The 7044-nt window shown below is 37.7% G+C and overlaps 1 protein-coding gene across 2 annotated transcripts in view; it reads right to left on the bottom strand.

The window, feature by feature from the left end:
• The window catches only part of gja5a (gap junction protein, alpha 5a), a 12814-nt gene extending 6290 nt beyond the window's left edge, over nt 1-6524 (bottom strand). Inside the window, exons 1-2 of one of the 2 annotated variants that reach the window (XM_025007299.2) lie at nt 6381-6524; nt 6063-6219 (exon numbers count right to left, since the gene is read on the bottom strand). The gene's annotated coding sequence lies outside the window, so the exon portion shown is untranslated. Of the gene's footprint in view, nt 1-4700; nt 4912-6062; nt 6220-6380 lie in introns of those variants that run through there. The other variant, XM_017422663.3, reaches the window with a different exon arrangement.
• Nucleotides 6525-7044: the final 520 nt, after the last annotated feature.

Consider the following 7044-nt stretch of genomic DNA (forward strand, 5'->3'; position numbering starts at 1 on the left):
TTGTCATTTGTAATCATCAAAATTAAACGAAATAAACATTTGAAATATATGAGTTTGTATGTAATGTATGAATATAATATACAAGTTTCACTTTTTAAATAGAATTACTGAAATCAATCTACTTTTTCATGATATTCTAATTTTATGACCAGCACCTGTATTGTCCCACATTTTAAATGTTTTAGAAACTTATGTTGTGTGCATAACTGGACAAGCACAAAAAAAAGAGAATTTCAAACATAATTTATTAAATTTAACTCATTACTGCTGACGCCAAAAGGAATAAAGTACAGAGCATTCATACGTAGCGTTGAGAAGTGAAGCTTAGGCAGCTGAAGTGGACTTTAGAGTGACTGGAAAGAAGTAAAAGTCTCTGTCCTTTGGCCAACTACTCCTGCTCTCAGAGGAAACAATCTCAAACAATATAATTTCCGTCTACAGCAGAAGGAACAAAGCATTAAAACATCCAGGAGTGAGAGGGGGTAGATGTTACAGAAGTTCACGTGAAACTTTTTTTTTTTTTAAAGCACACCCCTGGTTGTCTTATTTACCTGTGCTGCTGGCAGTGGAAATATGAAATTGTATTCTTACTTGTAGAAACTCATATTCTAGTTATCTACCACCCCTCTGTTATGGATCAGAAGTTTCATTTTAAATATCTGACATAAATTTTAAAATAAATCAACTGTGTGACCACAAATCCCAAACTCTTTTTAATACTTTTCAGTAGATAACTATTCTTAAAACTTCAGATGGATGTGAAGATTGACCATTAGAGATGATTTAATGCAAAAACATGAAAATGATGACAAAAGTACATGTCAATTTTTTTAAATACTGTGCCATTATACAAAAAATAACTATTTTTAATAGGAGTCCATTCGTAAGGACGTTGGATCTGTTAGGAGCGTCATTTTAACATGAAGCAGGTTAAAATATAACGGTTAGATTTCTAAAATGTGAGTTTCAGATGTTCACAGTGTTCAATCTAGACAAGAAGATACGGCAATGATTGGAAAAAAGTGATGTTTTTGTCCTAGGAAGAAGAATGTTTGTGATATCTGAAATGTTGATTATGGAAAGGGAAGAATTTAATTATGTATCCACAACACACATACACTAAATGTTAAAAGAGCCACTTAAACCTTTTAAGGGTTTTTAGATCGTTCTTCTTAAAATGGTCTCAGTTGTGCAGACCTTAAATAATAAGTGTTAGGCATCTTTAATTTTAATTCTTACGAGTAAAATAACGTTATATGGACTAGGAGGAAAGGTATTACTGTGGACTAAAAAACTAACTAGAACTAGAGTGAGGCGGTTTGATTATATGTCACAACAGCCTGCCATAGACCAGTAATGCAGCAAAGAGACACGATGAGAGAAGAAGCAGCTACATTACTGAACTTAATGGCTGCTCATGTGACACAACAGGATAAATACCATGTTTCCTCAGCCCTGCGGCAGAATAAATACTCCAGTCTGTTGGACTTGCCTCAGTTTTGCCTCAGAGGGCAAAACTCTGGTTTGGGAATCTGTGAGGGTTGAGGCCAGGAGCTGTGGATGTCAATTTTTGTAACACAATGAGCAGATTTACCGCATGTTTACACGACTCAAAGCAAACATGCTTCCTATCTGATAGGTTTGGGTCCTTTAACACAAGCTGGCAGCCCTGAAGCAGAGTGTCAACGCAGAGGAAAGAACAGGGGCAGGTATCTCATCCACACAAAGGCAATTAGATGGTTTGGTATACATTTCTATCAGGACATGTTTATATTATCATCAGTGGAGGCAGTGTGTATAAGAAAATGTGCAGGTATAGAGGCAAAAAGTTTGCACAATGTTTTAAAATTTCACATTATTTGAAACATTATTAAAGCTTTCTTATTTCTTTGAAAAACACCTGTAGTTTCTGAGATGCATAATCTAGAATGGCAAATTTAGAAAAAAAAATCACACTCACACTGGGGAGTCTGACTAAAATGATAAATGTCAATTAAAAGTTTTTAAATGCAGCTTTTCCGTTCTAATGTTTGTGTGCTTGTGTGAAACAAACAAGAATAAAAACTGCAGAAAAGATGGCCTTTAAAGGATGTTCATCATTTGATTACATCATGTCATTAATTTACTCTATCTCATAAAACAGAATAAGCACATAAAAAAAGAACAAGACGCTTCACAAATAAAGCTCAGCGATCGTTTAGTGTGACAACCACGGCTCTCTGAACCCTACAAGCTTCATTGTTTTATCAACAAAAAAAAAAGCCCAAACCAAGGGTGAAATATTTATCCTTGTGATGGTTCCTTTCCCCTTTTGAGGGATGCAGGTATTAATTAAAAAAACCCAAGCCTGCTTGATTTTTCTGTAAGTTTCAAAGTCCTATTTGAAGCTCAACGCTCGGCCTCAGAAGTGCAGCAGCTGTTTGGATGCTGGGCAGCCTGGGTGCCGAACGTCCCCCACAGGAGGGATTATCCTCAACAATGAGCGTGTTTAAGTTTAGCTGCACCGGGGATCGTGTGACCTCCTGCAGGATGAGGGGGAGACTGGGTCCAGTGAATGTGAGTCACCTGTCGCTGCCCAGCAGAGCAGCGTGGCTCTGGGCTGCCGTGCATCAGTCACAGAAAGCAGCAGGCCAACACGCCGCTACCTTACATGGCCGTACGGCTGTTCGTCTGCCCTCCACTGTACACACAGCCACACTCCTGTTATGAGCTATTGTTTGGCTGTGGATGACAATCCACTGGAACATTTAGAGCTACAAGGTGTTTCATCAGGGCGAATTCAGACGAACTCACTCCGGTCCAAAGCTTTAGAGCCATGGCACATTTTCATATACGCTTTGATTTGATTTAGTTTTATGCATGAACAGCATTCTGGTAGTCAGTGATAAACATTCATCTTTTTTTTTGCTTGTTGCTATTTTTTTGCAGATTTAGTGATTCATTGTGAAAAAGTTTTGAGAAGTTGGTGTTTATGCTGTTCTAACAACACCAACTAGATTTGAGTTTCCTAATAGCGTCAGTGTCAATTCATAAAAAAGTTATTTTATCATCAGATTAATGTGGGTCCTCACTGAGACAACAGTGTTATCTAGATTTACATAAAATGTAAATCTGATGTTCATTAATAATTCGTTATTATTATTATTAAAAATAAATGTACTCAAAGACAGGAGTCATATACCAGCTATAATACCAACCTTTAGTTTTGGCGTGCAGGTTATTAATATTATTTTTTTAACCACTTGCAGAATGCACATCACTGAGAATATTTACTTCAGAACTTGTCCTTTGAGTCTTTTTGTTGTCTGAAACTTTTTGACTTTTAGTTCACCAAAATAAAAAAAGATGCATGCAGTTACATTTGTGTGGAAGCTTTAGTTACAAGTAAATGTACAAATAAAATCTATTTTCAATTGTTGTAACTGTTTTTGAACTAAGATGTTATTTTTTTTAAAGTCTCTTTAAAGAGCATCTCCAAGGCAGTGGTTCTGTTTTGTTGGTTTAGAAATACTTGAACGTTTCTCATTGTGGTTTCTCTAAGCTTTTAAAAACTTTTACAGAAAAGATCCTCATATAAAACCTTGAACATGTTAGTTTAGCTAAACTAACTTCAAATGACCAGAATATAAAGTGATTTAAATAAAATGGCACCAACCTCATAGAGCAGAAACATTTCTCCATAACATGCTGTGACAAAACACTGGGATCTAATATTTTACTGTACAATAAGTACTTTTATTTCTGATATTTTCAGCACATTTAAGGATAACATCTTAACACACACAAGTCATTGAATGCCTCTCGTGACACCAGCTGCTTTTTGTAGTGAAATATCAATAAATATGTGGTTTGGTCAAGGAAAGGGTCTGAATGTTCCCTCCAACACTTTATTATATTCTATTAAAACAAAGCAATAAGTCTTTATTTCACAGTTCTGAGATTTGTATTACTCAATAAAAATGAGGATGTTAGTAATTATAGAAATGGTGTTTAAACACCACAAATATTTGCACGAAAGAAAACAAATGAGAAATTGTCAGAACTTTTGTTCACTTTAAATTCAATGTTTCTTTTTTTCTGTTAAGTTTTAAATAAAGTGAGTAGTTTTTATTTTATGAGCTGCAGCTTTTGAAGTTTTACAGATGCATGCCAAGCATAATTACCACTGAACTCACTGTATGTCTGTTGTTTTAGTAGCTTGTTGACTGATGGTTTTAGGAAAAAACATTTCCAGTCCTTTCTTATCTGACAGACTGAAAACTCAAACAGGTATGTTTTTATTTACTTAAGGGTCTATTGTTTCCTTTTTCTTACTAAAACAGCAGAATTTTTTAGTTTTTTAATGAGCAACAGGTACTTCCAGGAAGTAGAACAGAACAAAAATCAAATTTTCTTTCAGCACTGAAGTAATTCCTCAGTCGTCTGTGGATCCACACTGCTGGACGCTCTACATGTTTCCCTCAGTGCTGCATTGTGGTTGAATATTTTTGTCTTTTCTGAGTTACGAGGAAGAAAAAGATAAAAGAATAATCATGGGATGAGTGAGAGTACCTGCGAAGGATTGGCAGCAGGCCTCCTGCTCCATCCAAACCTGACCTTCAACATCTTCATCTACCTGTCAGCTGTCAAGAGTTTCCTTCTGTCGCTTAAAACATTCACGCAAACATCTGGATTCCCACCTCAGCCAGAGTCAAGCTCACCTGTTTCTCTGCGTGTCTTTGATCAGGTTAAGTCCTGTCCGCATCAGACAAGCGTAAGGAAGAAGAGCGCAGTGCGTTAGTGGGACTGCCGCCTTCGTGGAAACCTCAGGGAGCTGGTGGTGGCATCTGAGAGCGTTGTATCCCAACACCGAGTTATTTGTCCCACACGAGAAGAATAGCATCACAAGAGAGTGTTTCACCCCCCCACACCCTCACCCACGGACCTCCCTCCTCTCTCCTCCTCTTCCTCTCCCAACTCCCCCTTTCTTCTTACATCCCTGCTGCTCTATTTTTTGCTGGGAAGCCAGCCCAAGGAAGGGAAGTGGAATTGTTTTCTGAGATCAATGGCAATTCCGCTCGGAGTAAACTTCCAGGGTCCTTCTGTTTACTGCGTGGCGCTTTAGGTTTACACTTGTGCTGTCTGGACGGATCTTCGAGCTGTAAAACATACTGACGCTCGTGCAAACAGAGCCACTTCGGCCGGAGAGGTAACGACTGTTAAAATCAGCCTTGAGACTACGCAGAGGAAGCAGTCATGAGATTTTAGCTGAAACTGTACCTGCTTTGTTCGTCTCTTCGTCTGTGGAGAATCCTGATCTGAAACCGCTGCCTCAACAAAAGAGTCACAGATAAAACTGAAACAGATCGTCCTCTTCTGTCCCGTTTCCCATTTGTCTGCTCTTAGATCTACTGTCTGCTCGTAGAGCGATGTCACATTAAATAGGATTTTTCTTTTTTTTTTTTTTAGGGTTTAATTCCTCCTTGCTAAAGGCCAGTGTGCATTCACATGGATGTAACTGTGCGGTTAGGGCACACATACACTGCTCAGGTCAAAGGTCATGGCTTTGGCTCAGAAGCTGGAGGTAAAGGGCTTTTTCACTAATTGGTTTATGTCAGCGATTTAATCCTTATCTTGTCAACTTATACTTTGAAGCATGTTTTAAAGAAATATGCCTAGAATATAGAATTTAATAAAACATTAAACAAGTTATTTCGACCTTATCATCAATGTCACAAATACATTTTTGAGGTTAGAGTTGTTTTAAGACGGACTTTGCTCGAATTAAGCTCCTTTTCTCCAAACTGAGGTCATTCAGAGAGCTATCTACAACAGGTAAGATATGAACTCCTCATAACCTTTCCACAGAACCCCACTTCAAAAGATCTGAATTGTCTCTTTAAGAAATATAACCCATAATGAATTAATACCATTTGAAATAAGAGGCAGCAAGTAATCAAATAATGCTTCTCAGTTTTTATAAGAAGTGTTTGAAGAGTTGCAAACAGAACCTTCATTTACCATCGGCATAAATATGTCTTTCTGTTAACATAGACGAGGAGAAAGCAGAAATCGTTACTCACAAAAGTACCAGACTGCTCCATTACACAGTGATTTCCTTCGGTTGTGTCATGCCCACAGTTTATTCTCTTGTTAGTCGACGCTCTTCATTTCTTCCGTCCTATGTCATGGCCTAATCAGGGATCTGAGCGGCTGAATACTTTCTCTGAACAACTGTGCCTTTAACCAGAAAGAAGAGAAATGTTTATGGAGATAAAAATAGCAAAGGAAACTAAGAGTTCAAGATATCATGGCTAACTCTGACCGGCCTTGCAATTCATGCCTGTCATTTAATACAGTATATATGCGCATTTATGTATTACATGTTTTATGTTACTCACATGTTTAAATTAAGGTTTTAAATAAAATTTGTCCAGTTTTGTTATTAAGAAAACTGCCTCTTTGCGTTGTCTCTTGATGCTTCCCTAAAGCCATTTATTCTCTCATTGTTTTGCACAGCCTACTTCAGGAAAAAGGGTACTTCAGAAACCAAACAAACAGAAAACTGCGACTTTAAATACACAGAGAGGTGATTGAGCACGAGGAACAGCTGTGCTGATTACAAGTCTAAGGGGCGGCGTGACAAGGAAACAGGAAAACAAAACAGACAAGGGACTGACGCCACAAATAAAAACAGGGAGCGAAGATGACAAAGCAGAACAGAACAAAATAATTAAATTAATCCAACACTTAAACCTAAACTTAGGAGCCTATAAGAGCTGTAATAAAAGCTAAAACAGTACAGGTATCATGGTGCAGGGTAAAGGAGGCGAACCCAGAGCGCAGACTCACGATGAAAAATAAACTAATTTATTAAAAATAAAAGATAATCAAAAACAAAGGCTGACGTGGCAGCGAGAAGAAAACTAAATACAAAAAACTGAACGGACATGGACAAGAGACAAGCAGAACCAGATAGCAGGGAAAATAGACAAATGAACCAGCACTAAGTGGAGGAGATGACCGGGTTTTAAAAACAGGAAGCAATTAGGGGAAGTGGGCATA

Source organism: Kryptolebias marmoratus, linkage group LG6 (genome assembly GCF_001649575.2).
Source record: "Kryptolebias marmoratus isolate JLee-2015 linkage group LG6, ASM164957v2, whole genome shotgun sequence".
In the NCBI taxonomy this organism is placed as follows: domain Eukaryota; kingdom Metazoa; phylum Chordata; class Actinopteri; order Cyprinodontiformes; family Rivulidae; genus Kryptolebias; species Kryptolebias marmoratus.